Below are 22,805 nucleotides of genomic sequence, written 5' to 3'. Positions count from 1 at the left end.
GCAGAGGAATTGCATCCATCATCCATGTGGAATCTAAGCTCCCTCTTGATCTAGAGGTGGAGAGGACATCACCATCTCAGGGTCCACAGAATGGAGGAATAAAATATGGACTAGAGTGGACTTATTGATATTCTACTATAAAACTTTTGTGATGAGTAACAGAAGAAATTTTAGCATCAAGGTGAAGAAAGTGGCCACAGTAGTTGCTGAGGGCAGGGAGAGGAAAGTAGAGATGTGATGTGGGGGCATTTTTGGGACTTGGGAGTTGTCCTAAATGATACTGCAGGGTCAGATGCTGGACTTTATATATCCTTCCATAACCCACTGAATGTCCTGGGGGAGAGTGTGAACCACAGGGTAAACTATTATCTATGTAGTGCAGCAGTGCCCCAAAATGTGTTCACCAAATGTGATGAGTGTGCCACAATATGGGGGAGGTTTTTGGTGTGGGAGGAGAGGGGTGGTGGGTATACAGGAAACTCTTATATTTTTTAATGTAACATTTTTTTGTGTGATGTATATATCTTCAAAAAAATACAATTTACAAAAATGATGACGTGGGGGGTTGGGAGTGGGTTACATGGGAACCTCATGTTTTTGGTTTTTTTTATGTTTTTTAATGTAACATTCTTTGTGATCTATTAACTTTAATTAAAAAAACAAAAACAAAAAAAGAGAATACCTGGAATATGCATTGCATTGTTTATTCTGCGTTGTACTGAAGTGTGACTCTGGGTGAATGACCACAAATTCCTCCATCTACAAAACTGGAAAAATAACTGCCTCATAGGGAAGGTGTGAAAATTCATTCATTCCACAAATATTCATTGAGAACTACTACAAAGAACATATTGAGATAAATAAGTAAAGTCTGCTACACGGCAAAAAGATAGCTACCCCTATGATATCAAAAATCAATTCATCAGAAGTATTGAACCCTTTTTTCAAATATTATCTGAAACAGGAAAATAAATAATTTGTTTAAATAAAGAACCTGTGATGTACAGAGCAGCGATGGGAGAACCGTGAAAAAGAAGGCAATCAGGAAGACAGAAGGCTTAGTCACACCTGCCCTGCTTACGTCTCCCTCCCACGCACGCCCTCTGCAGTCTCGATTCCGAGTCATGCCTGGGAACCCGCGGGGTCTTGCTGCTGCCTGGCCATCACACTCCCCGCCCCTGGTCCGCTCCCACTTCTGTTCATGTGGATAACATTTCCTTTCTCCCCAGACCTCTGAAACCTCCCTTGTCTCTTCGCTGTCAGCTGGTGATTCTGTTTCCTAATTTACTGAAATAAAGAGAGTTCCCACAATTTCCTGGCACCACAGGCCCTACGTGTGCCCTGGGTTCTGCCTGCCATCCTGTTTGGACAGATGAACTGAAGGCCACTGGCCACCAGGCCCCACCCGCTCTCTACACAGCCATCACTGCAGTTATTTGACTTTCTCCTTCCTCAGCAAACTCCTTCTTTTACTTAATCTTTCCCATCAGCACAAACAAGCCGATACTCTCCTAGCTTTAAAAACCCTGGTAACCCCATTTTCCCATAAACTACCACCCCATTTCTTTGTCTCACGTGCAGTAAAATTCCCCTCAAATTATGCTTAAGTTCACTATACTAAATTCTTCATTTGCTATTTTCCTTTAAACTTACCCCAAACAATGTTTGCCCCCGCGGTGTCACCTATGAGGAATACCAGAAACCCCTGGCTGGCTATAGTCGAAGGCCAATTTTTGGCTCTCAACACTCTAGACTTATGAGCAATTTCAACCCTCTCTAAAAAAGTGTTTTAAAAGTGTTTCCCCTGATTTCAGTTTCTTTATGTAACTGGTATCCTACAGCATCTCCCACTTCACAGCCAAGTGACATGAAGGAATGAATGGAGGACGCTTGCTGACTGTCCCCTGCCCCAAGTACTTATGCCCCAATTCAGAGCAACCTGGCTATTACCTCCAAGCAGCCAACGCCCTCCAGGGTGCCCGAGGCAGTGGCTACGCCCATCTCCATCTTACTTCACTACCTCAGATTCTGCTGGCCCTCAGTTTCCGTGAAGTATAAATTATGGATAATAAAATTCCCCAGTATTAACTGTTCCATTTGACGGGTTTTAACGAATACATACCATCCTGAAACCAAGACCCCAGTCAAGATATACCCACAACCCCAAAACTTCCCTAGTGTTCTCCAGCCCTACACCCTGGCAACTGTCTACTTTCTGTCATAAGAGTTTCACCTTTATGAGAGTTTTATGTAAAAGGAAATCAGTAAATAATAAGGCCAATTCAAACTATTAAAAAATTTAATGCATGAGCATAATCTACTAGTATTTGAAAACCAGGGAAGTGGACTTGGTTCAATGGATAGAGCATCTACCTACCACATGGGAGGTCCACAGTTCAAACCCTGGGCCTCCCTGACCCGTGTGGAGCTGGCCCATGCGCAGTGCTGATGCGCACAAGGAGTGCCGTGCCACGCAGGGTGTCCCCTGCACAGGGGAGCCCCACATGCAAGGAGTGCGCCCCGCAAGGAGAGCTGCCCAGCGCGAAAGAAAGTGCAGCCTGCCCAGGTGTGGTGCCGCATACACAGAGAGCTGATGCAACAACAACAAAAAAAAGAGACACAGATTCCCAGTGCCGCTGACAAGGATACAAGTGGACATAGAAGAACACACAGCAAATGGACACACAGAACAGACAACTGGGGTGGGGGGAAAGGGGACATGCAGCGGCTTGCTCGGTCGGTAGAGGTAGGGTCTGGCTGCGGACGAGGGGTCGGTCCAGCTTTGGACGAGGGGTCGGTCCCGCTCGGGACGAGGGGTCGGTCCCACTTGGGACGAGGGGTCGGTCCGGCAGCAGACGAGGGATCGGTCTCACAGGGGTTGCGCGGTTCGGCTGACGGGGTTGCCCGGCAAAGCCGGCGACGAAGGGGTCACCCGGAGAAGCAGGCGACGAACTGGGGACAAGGGAGGCCAGGCCCTTGTCGGGGGCTCTCAGGACTGGAGGGCGCACGGCAGAACTACCGCGGAGACAAGGTAAACACGCAAGTCCAACTTTATTGAGGGAGAGGCAACAGTTTTATAGGGGCTAGGGAAGGCTGATTGGTCGAAGCCACGCCCTGTTCTGATTGGTTGCTGGAGAAAGGTCAGTGGGCGGTACTGGACGGGGGAGGGGTGGTGATTAGGGATTGGCTGTTGCTGTTGCTGGGGGAAGTGGCAGGGTTTAGGGATTGGTGGCTGCTGTTGCTGGGGTGGAGGGCAGACTTGAGTTTCCCGCCCACGCCTGGCTGTTGCTGCTGTGGGGGGGGGGAAGGGCAGACTGGATTTCTCCGCCCACGCCTGGCTGTTGCTGCTGTCGGGGGAGGGGAAAAGGGCGGGCTGGAATTTTCTGCCCTGCGCCTGCGCAGGGAGAAAGAAGAAGAAGGGTGCTGCCCCACAGGCATCGGGTGGTGCCATCCGGGAGGAGGGGCGGCCGCGGAAGCATGGCTGCCGAGAAGGGGAGACCCGAGGGCACTCTGCGCCCATGCCGAGCTCCCTTCAGGGGTGGCGGTGAGTCCGACCAGCCACCCTATTATGGGGGCAGCGGCTTGGCCTACCGCGGCCGCTCCCCTCGCCAGGCCAGCAAACCACACTTCAGCCCGAGGGGTGACCGCAGGGACAGAAATAAATAAAAATAAATCTTTAAAAAAATCAATAGCCTTTATATATACAAACAATGAACAGAGAACATAATGGTAAAGAAAACCCTACTTATCAACCAACAAAGAACATTAGTTATCTAGGAACAAATTTAACAAGAAATGCACAAAACCTAGACAAGGAAACCTGGAAATTCTCCTCAAAAACTACTGAAGCAGACTTGAACAAATGGAAAGATATCAAAGCTCTAAGGCAGGATGAGTTGACAGTTTCTAGATGTCAGTTCTCCTCAGGTTAATTCATATACTTAATGCACTCCCAGTAAATATACCAACAAGCTATTTGATGGCGTTGCTACCAAAGTTGCTACTGAAGTTCACATGGGGGAAAAAAAACATGAAAAATAGCCAGGAAAACATTGAAAAGGAATACCATGAGGGAAACCTCACCCTACCAGATGTTCAAATGTCTCGAAAGCCTGTCTAATTAAAACAGGGTGGTTCTGGCACGTGGATAGAGAGACCGACCAAGCGGTACAGGAAGTTCAGAATCTGCCCCCGGCACATACTGCTTGGCTTTCTGGCACAATGTGTATTCAGAGCTGGACTGTTATGAACGCTGGCTGTCACTGCACTAGAAATCGAGCTGCGCTCCAAGACAATCAGAGCACGGAATGGAGGTCAGGAGGAGACCAGTGTGGCCATGTGCCAACAACTGCTGACGAAGACTGACAGATATATCAGGCTCATCAGAAGACTCCAGCTACTTTTATTTTTTTTTCTGTTTATTTGATCACCAAGACTTTTTTCTAATGGTAAATTCCCAATAAAAAAGAAAGCAAATCTATAACCACACCGGATGGTAGAGTGGAAGTGGTAACTGTCAATGTGCCAAAAACATACCAGGAAGTCAATAAAAGTGCTTAAAGTTGATAACTCAACAAAAAGCAGAAAAAACATATTCTATAAAAGCATGGCGTACCGACAAGAAGGAAGAGAAAAGGATTTGCTTCAAGGGGCAATTATGCTTTGACCTTTTAAAAATAATGTTTATGTGCAGTACTTTGATAAACTTTGTAAATTTTATTTTTAAAATGAAAAAAAAGGCAATGGCCAGCAACCATTTGAAAGAAAAACGCTGCTAAGCATTCAGACAAGGAGCGGGGCCTGTGCTCCTAGGAGGACGCGCCAAGTGTGCTCAGGAACCATCTGTGCTGACAGTGCTCAAAAAGGGAGCAGGCGGCCCGAGCGGGGCGGGACGCAGACCCCAGGCCTGGCGACGCCACGCGATCACGCTCCTGTTTAGGAAAGAGCTAGAAGAGAGGAAAAGAATGGGCAGGCGTGGCCCACTGTACATGATATTAGTCTCTCTACATATGAGGCACAATATTAGGTTCCATCTGATTGAATATATGTTGATAATGCTATTTATGGTGGTACACTATACCTTTACTCTGAAAGTTGCCAGGGGGTGCACAGATAAAGCAGCTTAGGATGATGACTTTTTTTCAATTCTCCACATTCCCCAAACTGTTGTACCTGTGAGCAAAGCCCACTAGAGAAGCATAAGCTTTTCCAAGGACAGCAATCCTCTTCTATGCAGGGCCAACTTTACATCCTGCCTGAATTGGGGAGTTGAGGCTAGCACTGCATTTACCTGGTCTACCCTCCCAGTGTATCCTCCTCAAGTGCCAGAAAAAAGCAGTATCACAGGGGACACTCAGGAGAAAGTTAACATGTGATCAGAGATTTTTGAGTTAATTTTCATCAGTGAGGCTGTGTGTGCTAATTAGACATCAACAGAATAGCTGTGGAGTATCCATGTGGGGGGCTCTAAGGAACAGAACTGGCAATTTGGGGAGACGGAATCCAGCAGAAGCATGAGGGGAGCCTGGGAAGCAGGAGGTAGAGTTCCGCAGAAGCAGGAGGGGGGACCTGCTCAACTGGAGGTGGGGTCCCTGTAAAAGCAGGAGGGGGACCTGGGGGCAGTAGAAGTGGCGACCCAGGAAGCAAGACGCAGGGTTTCTGTAGACCTGGGCAGCGGGTGGCGTGAAGTGTGAGAAGGGGCGGCCAATGACACCCGGTCATGGTTCCCCCACTGGCCCCGGGTCCCGGGAAGCCTCAGCCTTGTCTGCCCTAAAACCACGCGACCTGCAGGTACCTTGCTCAACATCCAGCCCCTCTGCAGGTTTCCTTCCTTGACCCCTTTCTCTGAACTACGCACGTTTTCATCCTCCATTCCTGTGTGACTGCTTTAATTTTGTTTAGACTGTAAGCCCCATGAGGCAGGCATTCTATAATTTGGGGTGTCCCTTTCAGCACCAGGGGATATTGCCATGTCCCTCCCACAGCCCTCACAGCTACTCAGTTATTGGCAACTCCTGGCTGACTGATCATCAGGGTTCCGATGACATTAATTACAGTATTAGTAACAAAAGAAATATGAAATCATATCTGACATTGAGATGACATAACTGCATGCTGACAATATCAGAAAGTGGAATATGTGAAAGTTGCTTTGTCTAAGTTGTGGCTACTTGATGGTCATCAGGCAAATCTTTTCACTTTGCCATTTTAAATTTTTCAAACTAAAGGGTTAAGAATATGACAGAAACATTGTTAGCTCCTACTTGTGCTCTGGGGGGGGGGGGGGGGGGGAGCCACAGCCCGCAAGGTCCCCGGCAGGTCCCTGCATCGTAACAACGCTGTGAAGACCTGACTTTTGGCCAACCCCGCAACACAAGATGACAGAAGCTGATCAATGAAAGCACAGTTCTGAAGGCAAAGAAGGAAACATTTACTGAGATGCCATGACCTTGAATACACACTCTCCAAAACCACATCCACACAAGCACATTCTGAAATTAGAAAACAAGTTTCAAGTAGAGATAGCTAGACATTCGACCTTCAAATGGTAAGACAAAAAGAATGGTAGAAATATGTGGTGGGGTCACCCTGTGGAGATTACATCCAAAAAGGCAGAACAAGTATCTCCCGCCCATCCCTTGTGTCCCCTCAGTGAAAATATCAAACATGGCAGAAGACCCAATGAAAATGCTACTGTAGCCAAATCAGCTCAGCCTCCTGCAAGAATTCAGATTTTCCTTAGACTCGGAGCTGCTATCACGACCAAACCAAGCAGCAAGCCATATCAAATTTTGGTAAATATTTTGACCAATGTCTTTACATAAATTAAATATACATATATATTTCTAATGTAAGTGCTTTTGAACATGTAACTAGAGGCATTCAGAAGAACCTTCTAGCACCATGAACAACAACTCCAGGGCCAAGGGCCAGGGGAGGGGAGCTGCCCGTGGCAAGCTCTCACTGGGCTGGGCTGCAGGCAGGGGGGAGCTGCTGGGGAGCACAGTGAGAGCGCACAGCCCACTTCCCAAAAGGCTTTACGTGGCACGCAGAGGCAAGGGCCAAGAGGGGGAAGCTAAAATCACAATACAACTTGAACGAGTGCTGAGAGTTCGAAATGTGCGCATAAGGCCTGAGAGCATTTTTATTTACCACCAAGAGCGACACCAAGGAAGCTGTCCCTGAGAGGTGCCCATTCAGGCAAGTTCAGATGTGCATGGTGGGGCCCACTTCTTAGGGTGCAGGGCAGGTCTAGCTGTCCAAGGAATGCATGTGTTAAGACAGGATGTGCCGAGGAGGCTCTGCTCAAGTTGTGCCAGATGCCACCCCAAGCTAGAGTGACACAGTGAGTGTGAGAAACCCCCCAGGGAAGACCGTCTTGCACCAAAAACCAAAGAAGCTGTTAGGAAGCAGTAAGGGAAAGGACTTTCTTCCAGTGCACCCAGAGGGCGTATGGCTGGGAAGAGTCAGGAGGGGACAGAACTCTTCCCTGTCCACTGCAGCAATGACCAGGAACAGCAAGAGAGCACCAGGAGGTGACGGCCATCACGCCCACTCTCCCACCTGCGGCCACAGGGATGCTGACTCACCAAGCACACACCTGACCCACATCTCGACTCCTGGCAGCCTCGGCAAGGAGAGGGGGAAAGCAGTAAGCAGGCCTTCCATCCATGTGTCGACGCCCCCCACGAGGGCGTCCTCCTGAAGCTTCCTCTAGTGCCCGCCAGTGAGCACAGCAGAACCTCCTGGCGTGGCCCTCTCTGAGCACTGCCTTCTTGAGCACCTGCCTTTATCTCCAAATAGCAGCAGCTGCCTGGACAGGGCCCTTGGCCCTCTTTAGAGAGTTTTCAGAGCATTATCTCACCAAGTCCTACAGAGCCTCAGCTAGGGAAAGCATGTCACCTGAGCCCACAGGGATTACAAATGTCTTCTGGCCGGCCTCTGGCCCCTGGTCCAGGAATCCTCCTCTCTGCAGTACTGCCTTGATGTGGTCTGCATACAAGCTAAACACCACTTAACTTTAATGAACATGAAACACATTTTCCGAGTCAGAAAGACTTCAAATTCCATGAGCTGCAGACACAGACTAAAAAAGAACATGTGCCAAATTTACCAGATGACAGGGTACAAGGGGAAAACAGAAAGCACAACGGATCCCAAATGAAACTCACACCATTGGAGAGGCTGCTGACTTCCTGTCTCCATTAGGCTTCATAAACCCCAAAGGGCAAGTTGTGGAGCGAAGTCACTAGAACAAAGGCACCCCAAAATCTGCACAAACCACCCTGCTGAACCTGAGACCCTGCCCACAGGGCTCCCCTCCCACTCCGTGCACTGGAGTAACTGTGTAACAGATAAATGGCCAGTGCTCCCTCATCCACGTCCACATCTTTGTTTGCTCTGGAGCCCTGGTGGGCTGTGCCTAACCCAATTGGCACAGTTGGCCAGCAAAGGTCTGTGAGGCCAGAGCTCCCCTGGGAGAGCCTCCATGGTCTTCGGAGATTACTAACAAGGACTGTTGTTCTCCCAAACCATACACAGGACCATGGGATCAAGAGTACTTGAAAACAGCAATAAAATCAGGAATTCCTTATTGCTGACCCCAGCTCCCTCAAGGTCATCTCCTGTAGGTTGTAAAAAAAAAAAAAAAGACTTAACCTCATTTTCTTCCTTAATGCAGAGAGGACACATGGAAAGACTAGCAGAAAGGCATGACAGATATTAATAATATGCCTCCTGGGGCTCCACAGGAATTCATTAATATTTTTAAGGGCTCTGAAATGAGAAACACTAAATTAAATGTCACCACATCACAGTAAGGTTAGAATTAGAATGTCTGGGCAGTGGCCACAGTTTGAGGGCAGGGTTGGCAGGGGAAGCATGGACGCATGTTGGGGGTTTAAAACCATTGCAACTGGGGGGTATAAACTGACAAATACTGCCTATTGTGATGGGCCTTGCTACTGAAGGTCCAAATCTCAAGACGTAATAAAATATATGCATGGAAATTTGGAAGGATTCAATAGAGGAAGATACTAAAAGAATGAACTTAAAGAAAGGAGCAAAGAAATACTGCCCCTGGATGGCGGAAAGAAAATGCAGCTCAGAGCTGCATTTCCTCTCTCACGAAAGCCTGTTGCCCCCAGATGGTACCTGGGAACTTCATAAACTATTGAGCAAGCCTTCGTGTTCCCAAGATATAAATCTTATTTCTCTCCAAGAAAGGCCAGACTTTGGGGTTATAGGGACTCGGGGAGGGCCCCTGCTCTGCGGCAACCTAGGCCGGCCCATGCAAGTCCCTCAGGAAGGTTCCTTAAGCAAGCCTGAAAGGGCAAAGGCGTGCTGGGAGTAGAAGGAGCGCTGAGGAGGGTGCGTGGGAAAGTCCAGCAGATGAGCCTGGAGCAGCAGGGACGGCAGGGACAGCAGGGACGGCAGGACAGCATGGCATGAACTCCCTCAGGTATTCCATAAAGCTCCCTAGTGTCCCATGGACTGTGTGAACACGATGCCATTTCTATCCTTCTGTCCTTCTACAGCAAAAGAGAAAGCCAAGAACTCCACATGCCAGGAGCAAGCACAGGTGGAATTCAGGCCAGTTCTGCACCCAGTCCAGAGTCTTACACAAGTTTCGCCCCTACCCCTCTCCTTCTTGAGCCGGAACAAGGGCATCCAGGGTAACGAGGGCTGGGAGTGCAGGGTCTGCGAAAATGGTGGTGGTCCTAGGTGGCAGCCCATCTAAGAAAGCAGCAGGCCCTGCTGGTCCAGGGCTGCCCACCTTGACCCCTCAACAGTCACTGGTGCTTCAGCCCTGATTTGCCTCCTTGCCCACTTAAGGAAATTAGGATAAAAAGTGAACAAGAGAAACAAAGTCAAGGGAGGAAAACACAAAAGAACAATGGCAAAATGTGAAGTTACAGTTCATGGATGAACCAAATGGCCTATGTAGGAATAAATCATATGAAAATATACCCTCTGCGCCCTCTCCATCCCCCTAGACCCAGTTCCATGTGATGAGACAAGAAAGGACATCAAGACTTTACAGTAGGGAAGAGGATTTGGCCCAATGGATAGGGCATCTGCCTACCACATGGGAGGTCCACCCAGGAATGGCGCCGCACACACGGAGAGCTGACGCAGCAAGATGACGCAACAAAACGAGACACAGATTCCAGGTGCCGCTGACAAGAATACAAGCGGACACAGAAGAACACACAGCGAACGGACACAGAGAGCCAACAACTGGGGCAGGGGAGTAGGCAGGGAAGGGGAGAGAAATAAAATTTTAAAAAAGATTTTACAGTATTTATTCAGAGATGTGAACAGATCTGATGGTGCACCCAGGCACTCACCAGTGATGGGTGTTAAGAGGCATGACTTCTATATCTTCCCCCAAAACCTGTTCCTCTTCCTCCTCTATCCAAATGCATGGTGCCACCCTCCAACCAGCTGGACAAAGAGAAATCCAATAATCACCCTTAATGCTTTCTTTCCCTTCACTGCCTCCACGTTTAATCAATCACTTCATCCTTTTGAGTCTACCTCCATCTACCTCTTTCCACCTCACTATAACTACCCAAGCTAAGCCACCACCCAAACCAGCAAAACCAGCACCACCAACTCCACCTCCGCCACACCACTGCCACCAACTCCACCTCCGCCACACTGCCACCAGCTCCACCGCCGCCACACCGCTGCCACCAGCTCCACCGCCGCCACACCGCTGCCACCAGCTCCACCGCCGCCACACCGCTGCCACCAGCTCCACCTCCGCCACACCGCTGCCACCAGCTCCGCCTCCACCACACCGCTGCCACCAGCTCCACCGCCGCCACACCGCCACCAGCTCCACCTCCGCCACACCGCTGCCACCAGCTCCGCCTCCGCCACACCGCTGCCACCAGCTCCACCGCCGCCACACCGCTGCCACCAGCTCCGCCTCCACCAATACCATCATCACCACCACCATCATCTCCTCCTTTTCCACTTATTCCTCCTCCTCATCATCATCACTATCCATTTCTTGAATTACTACAATAACCTCTCAACTAATCCTCCAACCTCGTTTTAAAACTCAGTGTCATTCTCCTGCTTAAAAACTCGGAGGCTTCCCGCTTACACACGCTAGCAGGGCCCTTAAGCCCCTGCAGAACCCCCAGCCTGGTCTCTAGACACAATGTCTGACAGTCTATACAACAGCCACAGAAAGCATCTTTCCAGTGTGATGCCTCATTGTGTCCTCACCTACCTAACAGTTCTCTGCACATGACCTCTTTCTACCTGCCCTCTACTCCCAACGCGAAGTCCTGCCTGGACATTTCCTGTACATGCTTCGCCATCAGGCTAAACTCTGCTTCTGTGGAAGTCCTTCTCTGGTGCCCACCTGGAAAGTGGGTTGGGAATCCACGCCAGGTGCTCTATAGCATTTCCAGTCCCTGTTCATGGCACCTATGACACCTGATGCTACCTGATTGTTTGCTCCTCCGTCTTCTTCCTCTGTGCTGAGGAAAGCTCTGTGAGGGCAAAGACCACAATTTCCCTGCTCAGCATAGCAGCCTTGGATAAGCACAATGCCTGGTACATAGCTGGCACTCAATCAATATTTGTGCATGAATGCAGGAACAAATGAAGAATAAATACTTCCAACTGCAGTTTGTAAAGCTCAATAAGCTTCTCCAAAAACAGGTGCTATGTGGGGAGTGAGAGGGGGCAGCAAGTTGTTGTTGTTTTAATCAGTTCTGCTAGGTTGGAATGTAGTTGTGAAGCAAACGTTTTGCTACAAGGCCCAGTTCCCTGGGCAGACAATTTATTGCCCTGACAGGCTGATGTGCTGCTCAGAGCATGCAGCCTCTGGGCAGATGCTGGAGGAAACACCAGGCGCCTGGGCTTGCACCACAGCCCAGCCAACCGCGTGTAGTTCGATATAAACTGATGCTTTCTAAAGAGCAAGCACCAGTGGGCCTCCACAGAACACCGTGCAGGTGACAGCACCCCAACAGCTTCATTATCTGTCCAATGTGAAAGAAGCACTGTTGCCTTCTGTGAACAGAGGCAAAAGGAAAAGAGACTTCCTTTGTAGCTGGCAAAATACATTTGCCTTTCTAGGCTTATGACCACAAGAAAGAAAATGAAAAGACCTTTCTCTCTTTAAGACAGAGCTATAGAGAAACAGGAGCATTTTGCCAGAAAACTGGTCACTAACTATAAGGAAATTTTCTGAATGTAAAGATTAAGGAGAAAAGGAAAAGGAAAAAAGGTGGTGACAGGGCCAAAGAAAGTTTGCAGGATGACTGGCTTGGGGTGTGACACGTCTTCTATAAAGTGACACTGACGCTCTCGTTCCCCTCCACCACTTCCTGCGGCTGGAGGGCCGCCTGCACAGCGCAGGCCCATGCCCGCGGCCTGCTGTCCCTCTGGGTCCAGCAAGCCCTCGGGGAGGACACTGGGACTCAGCGCCTTGCTCTCGTCTGGTCACTCTGCCGCCCAGCAGAGACGGCCCAAGGAGCGGAGCCCCGGCGGCGTCTTCCCGCGGCGTCTTCCCGCGGCCTCCTCCCTGGGCTGCTCTGCCTGCTTCTCCGCAGCGCTGTCCCTGGCCTCCTGCGTCAACCCTTGAAGGCTCCTCCTCTTACCCCATACCTGCCCGGCCCTTCTGTGGCCCCCGCTCAATCCCTGCCCGTCCACACCTGAAACCGCAGGACCAGCCTGCACCCCACGCCCCTCTTCTCCCCCCCCACCCAGTGTGCCCCCAGGACATGCTCAGCTGACTGGACATGTGTCTCCAAAACAGACCAACCGCCTCTGCCCGCGACAGGCCCCCTCCAAGACCCCTCCACCCTGTCAGCGCTGTGTCCTAGCACGTGCCCCATCGGGCCCCTCGCCTCCTCAACCCAGCCCCCTGTGGACGTCCTCTGCCTCCGGAACAGTAAGTCCTCCCCGGGGGCTCACGCCCTGGGCTCGGCCACCCCGTGCTCCCAAAGGTCCCACTGCGCCCTCGTCGTGCCTCGCACGACACCGTGCTGAGCAAACTCCCTCCCCATCTTCCTGACAGGCTCTGCCTGCCCTCACACAGAGGTCCACTCAGGACTTCTGGCTTCCCTTCTCAAGCTCTTCCCCACATGCCCACAAGTTTGAGGGAAAAAACTGTCTCTTGAGCTTCACTGTATCCCGGTCTCTAATCACACTGAAATTATGGAAAAAAGTAAAGTATGTGACAGGAATTAATGGATCGTGGGTGAAGAGCTATTTATCTCAACCATACTTTTACTGATATTTTGTTTACCTTAAATTAACAAAAGTAGTCTCCACTCTTCTAATACAACGTTTTTGTCCCAACATGCATCGGACTTAAATTTTTATCAGGAAGCACATACAACAAGGTGCTACATGGCACAAATTCTATGCTCCTTTCTATTTTGGCTTTCTATTTTCTCTAAATATTTTCATTATTTCATAGTATGATGCTGCCCTGTGTATTTTTTCCCTTATGTTATCATTTTAAGACTGGTTTCCCCAAAAATTCCTTTAAAAAAACAAAAAAAAAATTACCACCTCTGAGTTTAATGAAACACTTCAGTCTTTCACATGGAAAAAGGAGTCAAAAGGCAGGGCTCCAATCTATAAACCTGCCTCAAGAATCTACCTCACCCCTCGAGGAATTCCCGGTGATCGGTCAATCCCCAGATACTGTGCTGGCTGAGAGAGTTACATGTGGAAACAGCTACGCGTTTCCATCAAAAACATAGCCAGTACCCTTTGCAAACAACAAAAGACAGAGCTTGGACAAAGCCAAATCAGTTCATCCGAATTCAAAGGCCAGTCTTGGCCCTTCCACTCTACGCCCTGCGGCCCTGCTGCCCCTGTGGAGGCGGAGGGCTGCGTGAACTTGCCCAAGTAAACGGGGTGGTCTCTAGAAGGTGCCTACAAACACATCTTGCAGCCAGCTTCTGTCCTTGTCGTTGTGACGCTGGAATTTCAGGAAACACGCAGACTTTGGAATGCACCAGGCTTAGTCCGTGTCCGGTCAGGTGGCTGCCAGGACACCTGGCTCTGAGCAAGGCCTGCGGACGACGACGCCCACCCACCTGTCGGGGCTGCCGAGTTGAGGAGGAGGCCACCTGCTCTCGCCCCAACACATTCAACCAGGCTTACGTTTGCTTCAACAACCCTGGGCTTCAGCATTTTCAAAACCCTTTCGGCTTCTGCGGAGTTCCTTCCTCCTCATTGGCCATCCCCAAGGCCCTGCTCTCCTGGGGCCTCCCTGCCAGGGTGTGCCCAGCACCGTGTGGGACGAGGCTGTCTGGGTTCCAATGAGGTCAACTCAATTACTCCTAAAAGCCACTTGCGGTCAATTCCGGGGGGCCAGCGGCCGTGCTGGCCAATGGCAGGTGCTTGCCTCCTCTCTGGAGAAAGACATGGCTGGCTTGAATAAGCCCGGCTTCAGGAAAACCCTGGGACGCCTCCCTGAGGCAGCGGCCTTGACTCCTCTGGGGCTGCGTCCCCTCTTGCATCCCCCACATGCAGAAGAAAGGCCTGCTGGGGGTCCCACCACCTGGTCCAGGCTCCGCGTGCCGCCCCCGTGAGTGCTGGAGCTGAGCTTCAGAGGTGTGGGGCAGGTGCAACCACTGACCAGAGACTCGACCTGAACCTCCGTCTCCTCCTCCAACAACAATGGAAACAGCACCCACCCTGTCTGCCTACCAAGCTGGCGGAGAACAGGAGAGATGCCAAAGCATGAGCGGCCGGCAACTAGCACTTACACCGCTCGCTCGGCACCAGCTCCTGCTCCAAGTGCTGTGCTTCAGTCGACTCTCCTTTCCCTCAAAGCCCGTTGCAGGCAAGTACTACACCCTCCCTAGCGCACAGAGCTGGTGAGTGGCTTCCACAAGTGCCCCCGACCCCAGGCTTTCCTGCCAGGCCCCCTGCCAACCTCCACGGAGACCCTGGGGACCTGGGATGTATGCTCCGGCATTCTGCAGACTGTGCCCCAGCCAGGGCAGGCAGGAGGACCGAGGGCACGTCCACGTGCTGACCCCAGTGAGCCCTAAGGTGACTTGCTCTCTGTCCTCTGGGTCCCTGGCACACAAGGAATAGGTCATCGCTCCCTCCAAGAAGGGCCAGAATCTCCACACAAGTCCCTGGAGGGTTGGCTTTTGCTAAGCAGTGAGGGCAGGAGCTGCTTGAAGGATGGCAAGTCTGTAATGGAGCTCTGAGGAGACAACCACCAAAATCACTCTTGTGCAGACTTTTGCAAACAATTTCCAAACAATACACTATTACCTCTGAAAAAACTGCTCCCTCCTTCCATTAATGCTGGGCTACCTCCAACTGTGATCAATAACAGCTGGTTACCTGGAACCCTTACTGTTTACTAACTTGCCTGGAGGGGACAGAAGGAGAACATTGGAATTTAATGAGCTGGACGGAGGGGCCGGGAGAGGGAGGGCGGGAGACTGGCCCCTGGCTGTGTCAGGTGGCGCTTGGTCCATTGTATCAGCCCTTCTGGCCACACTGCACGCTCGGGAGGCCAGCCTGCTTTAACCCCTACTTGTGGCACACGAATGAGCAACTATCTGGTGTGGGCTGGGTACTGAGTAGGTAACGGGGCCACCAGGGTGTGCACAGCCCCGTGGACCCTGGTGGAAGAGGTCACCCAAGGAAATCGGCCACGCCAGCAGGTTCAATGAGCAAGTAACTTGCAGGTAGCACTGAGCACCTGACCTGCCCTGCACGCAGCCCCAGGTGTGGCCAAGGGTACCACACTGCACACAGGAGAGCCAGGACACCAGAAGACGTCTTTACTGGCCCTCAGCTGTGAACACAAATCATGAGCTCTCAGAGCAGCATTTCTTGCTAACCCTATTTATTTGCCTTTTTTTTTTTAAGATTTATTTATTTCTCCTTCCCCACCCCCACCCCCAGTTGTCTGTTCTCTGTGTCTATTTGCTGCGTCTTCTTTGTCCACTTCTGTTGTTGTCAGTGGCACAGGAATGTGTGTTTCTTTTTGTTGCATCATCTTGCTGTGTCAGTTCTCCGTGTGTGCAGCACCATTCCTGGGCAGGCTGCACTTTCTTTCGCGCTGGGCGGCTCTCCTTACGGGGCACACTTCTTGCACGTGGGGCTCCCCTACGCGGGGGACACCCCTGCGTGGCACGACACTCCTTGTGCACATCAGCACTGTGCGTGGGCCAGCTCCACACGGGCCAAGGAGGCCCGGGGTTTGAACCGCGGACCTTCCATGTGGTAGGAAGACGCCCTAACCACTGGGCCACGTCCACTTCCCTATTTATTTGCTTTCAAAATACATTTCTAGCTTCTTGTCAGGCTTCTCTTCCAGTTCACGCTGATCCTCGGGGAGCACTGGCAATTGCCTGGGGGTGGCTGGGGCCCCAGCACTGGGTTGTGCTCTCAGAAGGCTCGCAACCTCCCTGCTGGAAGTTCTGGGCTCTCAGCTTCCCTCAATGTTTTTGGGGACATCTGTCTGAAGAATTTCACTGGACCTTGGCAAAATACCTGGCTTCTTTCAGCTGGGCCATGGCACAATGGTGGCTCAGAGCTGTCCAAGTGCTGTCTGGCATGCACTCAAGAGTGAGGAGTTACAAATGGAAATACTGAAAGGAATTCTGGCACAGTGTATTAAAATGTATGAACACTGTACAAAGTCAAAGTAACTTCTGGTATTTCCAACATGTTTTCCAGTAAGAGGAGTTCTTCATGAAATTGTAAAAGCATTACCTCTTTCCCTTATGTATTACCGAGTAACCGTTCTCCTTTCCTTCCTTAGTTTACAAAGAAAGTAAAAGGAAACTAGAAAAACTGGGTTATTATTCAAGGTCCAAAACCAGAACCCAGAGCTCCTGGGCAGGACAGAACCCCTCGCAGGGTCTCTGTGGACCAAGGACCCTCTCCACACACACTGTAAACCTTGTGTCTAGAGCAGCAGCTCTCAGCCATAGGGGTGCTGCCCCAAGGCCATGTGGCAATGTCAGGAGACGAGTGTGCTTGTCACAGCTGGTGTCGGCGGGGGGAGGGGGGTGCTCCCGGCATCTGATGGGTGGAAGCCAGGAATGCTGCTAAACACCCTAGAACGAACAGGTCACGATGCCCTGAACAGGGATTAGCAGGCTCAGAAAGTCAAGAGTGTTGAGTGTGAAAAACTCTGCTTTGGAGCCAAGAATGAAGTTCTGGTTCTCATCCAATAAAGTGAGGGAAAAAAACAAACAACAACAACAACAAAACCCAAAATGGAGAAAACAGATATGGTGGACTGTCATTTACCTAAGAAAGAGAGAAACAAAGGTGCCTGTGTGTCTAAGTAGAACTTACTTGTTTCTACCTGTATGTTAGGAAAATGTTTACATGGTTACCTGCTAAGGAAGGAAGGGAGCAGGGAGGAGAGGAGGGACAGAAGTCAGGCTGCTCTGATTACACCCTGATTGCTATTTTTTACTTTGGCTCTATGGAATGTTTTATATAACTACAAAAAAATATTTAAAAAAAAAATCCTTATAAATTAAAAGTAAAATGAAATAAATCAACTTAACTATGTATCTAGTTGGCCATACAACCATGCAGATAAGGCCTCTTCCAGGTAACTTTAAAACACAGTAATTTGAGTGTATATCTATGCCCCAAACATTACAAAGAATCACAAATACCTCATGAAGTTTTCATACATCGTATTTGTGGTAGTGTTGATACTGCTTTCTAAAATGCTAAGATAAAGAAATGCGTAATTATGCCAGCATCAACGAAAATATCTGAATGCTCATTGTGGGTTGAAGGCAAATACAGTTGAAAAATCTTTGGGATTCAGGTAAAAACCTTGTGGTTCTAAAACTGAATCAGTAAGAGAGCATAACATATTTCATCCTTAAAACACAGGTGGAGGGGCAGGGGGAACATGAGCTAGAGAGAATGCATGCGCTACGCACCCCTAGTGCCCAGACTGTGCTCTCTAAGTATCACTTCCCACTCAAAGGAACTACCACTCCTTGAAGATAAGGCTGATTTCAGGTCTGGGGCAGGAAATGACAAGATTAGTATGACTTGTCATACCAGAGGGGAAAGAAGTGATCAATGGCTACTAGACCTACAGCAAAATAACTCAGGAGTCAACGTAAACAGGTGTCCACTGACCAAAGACAAAACAGTGAAAGCATCAATAAGGCAAATGCAACGGAACTGCACATTAAACAGAACAGCTACATACACACACCTTAACTACCTTTGGGAAAAGGCCACTCATTATTCTGAAAACTGGCAAACAAAGAAAAATCAGTAATCATCTGGCTTTCCTATATGATCCTTGCAACCAAGATATCGAAGTCAACACTAAGAGGAAGTTTTCCATCATAGAGATAAGAGGCTAACAAACACAAAGGAAGAATCCAGAATTGTGATACCAATCTTTTGAAATCTCTAATGCATCAATGGATTCTGGTCACAGTCATCAGTAGCTGTTAACATCAGGGAGAGAAAGACAGCATTCCTAAAGGAAAGACACAACACCAACCAAGAAGCGCTCCGTCCTCTAGCCCACTCCAACTGGCCTGGAATCTGGTCAAGCCCCTGGACTTGTACAAGGCACAGAGGGAGTACTGCCGGCCACAGGGCAAAGGCAAAGGAGGAAAGGGATACAATCCAGACCACAGAAAATTCTATAGGACACCTGGTTTCTCCAAGCAAAAGCGCAGGAAGAGAGAGACAAAGAGATGAACGGAGCAGGCTGGGGGGGGGGGGGCGGGGATGACCTTCTGATGACCGCTAGGGGTTAGCAGAGACTGAACAGGTGGGTCAACCACGATACACTGGCCTTGTGTCTGATTCAAATAAACCATCTGGTACAGGTAGATAATACTTACCTTTAAAGCAGGTACACTGAAATACTGACAGATGAAAGTAAGACGAAAGATGTCTGGGATTTGTTTCAAAATAAGCTAAGAGAGTGGCACCAGCACAAAGAATAACCACTGAAGTCAGATGATGGGTAGATGTTGAAAATTTCCATAATAAACAGTTTAAAAATAAACAAATGAATATCAAGGCACAGAAGCAGAAAAAGAAACAAAGAGCATTTCAAAATGTTTCCATGATTAAAGAGAACTTTCCCAGAATGGCTTTTGCATGTAACCTAAGGGTAGAGTTAAATGTTGCTATTTTTCCAAGGCTTGGCCAGACATTTTAAGAAAGTTCCCAGCTAGGTAAAAATCTTAAATTTTGTGTTTTTAGCAGAGGTATACCTATCAAGAATCTGCTAAAGAGCATCGCATCTGGAAAAATTGTTTCATAAATGCAGCACAGATTCTAACACGTTTAGAAAACTTCTCTCAAGTTTTATGCACCAAACTGAAGTATAATAATGGTATGAGATATATTCAGCATATTATAACTTAGAAAATTGTCTGCAGTGAAGTGTTTGATTTCTCTGTTTGCAAACACTGAGGACTGAGCTTTCAAATGGTCAGCTAAACTCTGATGAAAACCTGTAACCCACTGCAGTAAATTCTTGTAACTCTGTAACCTTTGGAGTTTACACCGCACTTCCGGCTGCATCTCCTCCTCTATGGCATTAGAAAAGCGCTGACTGAACACTCCGGAGGCGGCAGCCAGGCCCAGAGAAGTCTCCACCGCCCAGACACAGCTGGAGGCCCTGGCAGCAGCGTCTTCCAGGAAGAGAAGACAAGAAGGGGCCGCCAGGCCTGCGCGTCTCACCCAGGCTCTCAGGAGCTCTGTGAGGAAATAAATGATTTATCTCAGAGCTAGAGGCACAACAGCAACTTCTCTCAGAATGACGTTGCCAGGGGGGAATAAAAGTAAATGAAGGGGGAAGCGGCTGCAGCGGCTCAAGCAACTGAGCTCCTGTTTACCATATGGAGGACCCACATTCATCCCTGGGACCTCCTGGTTTAAAAAAAAGAAAAAGAAAAAAGGCGGCCGAGACCTGCGTGGTGCGGAGAGGCGCAGGCCCCTGCACAGCCAAGTGACACACCAGAAAGACAATGATGGGAAGCAGATGTGGCTCAAGCAGTTGGGCTCCTGTCTACCATACAGGAGGTCCAAGGTGTGATGCCCTGGGCCTCCTGGTGAAGGCAAGCTGACCGGTGTGGTGAGCTGGCCCACACGGATGCTGGCCCAAACAGGAGTGCCGCCTCGTGCAGGAGTGCTGGCCCACATGGAGAGCCGGCAGCAAGATGACACGACAAAAACAGACACAGGAGAAATAATAAGAGATGCAGCAGACCAGGGAGCTGAGGTGGAGCAAAGGAATGACCGCCTCTCTCCCACTCTGGAAGGTCTGAGGATCGGTTCCCAGACCTGCCTAAAGAGAATACAAGCAGACACAGAAGAACACACAGTAAATGGACACAGAAAACAGAAAACAGAGGGAGGGGATTGAAATAAATAAATCTTTAAAAAAAGAAGACAATAATGTAACCAGATAGGAGAAAAAAAATAAATGGTGGGGAGTGGATGTAGCTCAAGAGGTTGAGTGTCTGATTCCCATGTTCAAGTCCTGGTACCTCCTTAAAAAAAAAGTAAACGGCTCATCTGCTGAGTTGACACTAACTGTGTAGGAGAGAAAAGAGTATCTGCTGACCACATAAGGCAACAGGGGCCCCTAAAACGTCCCTTAGTCATGAAATGATTTGCTGCATGTTCAAAAACACCTGAAGTAGCACGATCGTCCTCAGAGCTGCAGCAGCCAGCTACCGTTCTGCGTGAAGGGCCGCCCTGGGCCCCACTCTCCTAGGTGCCTTGTGGAGCAGGGGAAGCCCCACTCTGGGCAGACCCAGTCTCCTGGCAGGCTCAGGGCTGGAGCACGAGGCTGGTCCAGTTCGGCCCTCACTGGCCCCAGGTCGGGCAAAGGGGGCTCCTGCCGCTGCCCTGAGGTGTATGCGGTCTCAACAACAGTAACAGAAGGGATGGGGGCAAGGAGGAGCGGCTGCCTTCCCAAGAGAAGCCAGGAATCCCCCAAACCCGAGCCTAACCAATGAGACATGAGGGACGTCAGCTGGAAGGCTTCTGCAACAGAGAGAAGGGCTGTTCCCCCTTTTCCTCTCTATGAACACAATTGCAAGGATGTGATGTGTGGAACCACAGCAGCCATCTTGACACAATGAGAGAAAAGACAAGAGAACAGGGAGTCTCACCCCTAACCCTGACAACCTCAAACCAAATAATTGACCAATCCTGGAACCATTTGCCTTGAGACGTCATGATAAACCCTTATTTATGGGAGGGAGAGGTGGATATGGTGTAATGGTTGAGAGCCTGGACTTGGAGAAGACTTAACCTCTCTGTGTCTCTTTTCTTTAGCTGTAAAACAATCTCACAGTTTCGTCAGGATTAAGTGAGTTTATACACCGGGTGCACTTGCACAGTTTGCAGTGTGGTGTCTGCTCTGTTCCTCAGTGGGTATCTGGTAACTTGTCAAAGACCCCCACCAATCCCATTTCCCCTGCCCAGCCGACAGGCGGCACTCAGCCCTCAGCTCTCTCGACAGACCCTGTCGCCGAGACCACCCATTCCTAAAGTGCCCCTAGTGTTCCTATGAGGTATCTCCAAAAAAGGGGCCTCCAGCCCCGACCTCTCTGGAGCCCCAGCCCTCTATTTCCAGATGCCTCCTATCTCTTTCCATGCACTTCCCACAAAATAAATTCCATATAATTGCCTGTTTTTTCCAAATCAGTGCATCCTGACTTCTAAGTAGGTCTGCATTTCTCTCAGTCCTGAACATACCGACTTGTACATACTGAATAGCCACTTACTAAAAAACATATGGAAAATAAAAAACAAATGTTGGGAAGCAGATTTGGCTCAACAGACAGAGCATCCACCTACCACATGGGAGGTCTGGGGTTCAAACCCAGGGCCTCCTGACCTGTGTTGTGAGCTGGCCCACATGCAGTGCTGATACACACAAGGAGTGCCATGCCATGCAGAGGTGTACCCTGCGTAGGGGAGCCCCATGCTCAAGAAGTGCTCCCCGTAAGGAGAGCCGCCCAGTGTGAAAAAAGTGCAGCCCACACAGGAGCGGCACCACACACACGGAGAGCTAATGCAGCAAGATGGTGCAACAAAAAGAGACACAGATTCCCGATGCCACTGACAAGAATACAAGTGGACACAGAAGAACACACAGCGAATGGACACAGAGAGCAGACAGCTGTGGGGGGGGGGGGGCAGGGAAGGGGAGAGAAATAAATAAAATATAAATCTTTAAAAAAAAAAAAACCAAAATGAATGTTGTTGACTACATGGCAATAAAATTCTACAACATTTACCATTTTCCATAAAATTAAAACTTACAAGTATGAAATGTTCAGAGCCAAAGGAGCAACGAATGAATACATAGGAAACTTTGGTTAAGAGCACCTGCCAGTTCAATGTAAGCCACATCTGTCCAGTGCTTCAACCTGGAGCCCCAAGTACGGGGCCTCAAGGTGGACAGCGGCTGCCAAGTCCAGAGGTGAGCGCGCAGGCGCTGAAGCCAGCGGCACAGGGGGCAGGCCTCAGGGGGCACGATGCCCCAGCAGCCACGCCTCTAGAGAAGGACACCACCAGGCACCCGCCTGGCAGAGGCCGCCTGAAGATGGTGGGAGCATCCCACTCCTGCGCCTCCATCTCACTTCATCGCAGGTGTTAAAGCTTAACCCTGGGTTGTGAAGCCAGTTCCTTCGCTCCAGCAGGACCGCTCCAGGACAAGGGGCAGCAGTCGGGAACCAAGGCACTGCCCCACACGGCCCGTGGCAGCGCTCACTCAGAGCTCACGCCGTGGCACGCACACACGCAACGCGCACAATAGTACC

General features: G+C 49.8%; 1 protein-coding gene across 2 annotated transcripts in view; it reads right to left on the bottom strand.

Moving 5' to 3' along the window:
- The window catches only part of RPTOR (regulatory associated protein of MTOR complex 1), a 434,359-nt gene that overhangs the window by 260,225 nt on the left and 151,329 nt on the right, over positions 1–22,805 (bottom strand). The window lies entirely within an intron of this gene.

This window comes from Dasypus novemcinctus, chromosome 21 (genome assembly GCF_030445035.2).
Source record: "Dasypus novemcinctus isolate mDasNov1 chromosome 21, mDasNov1.1.hap2, whole genome shotgun sequence".
Taxonomy (NCBI): Eukaryota; Metazoa; Chordata; class Mammalia; order Cingulata; family Dasypodidae; genus Dasypus; species Dasypus novemcinctus.
The sequence above is the reverse complement of the archived record's forward strand: the minus strand, read 5'-3'. Positions and strand labels throughout refer to the sequence as shown.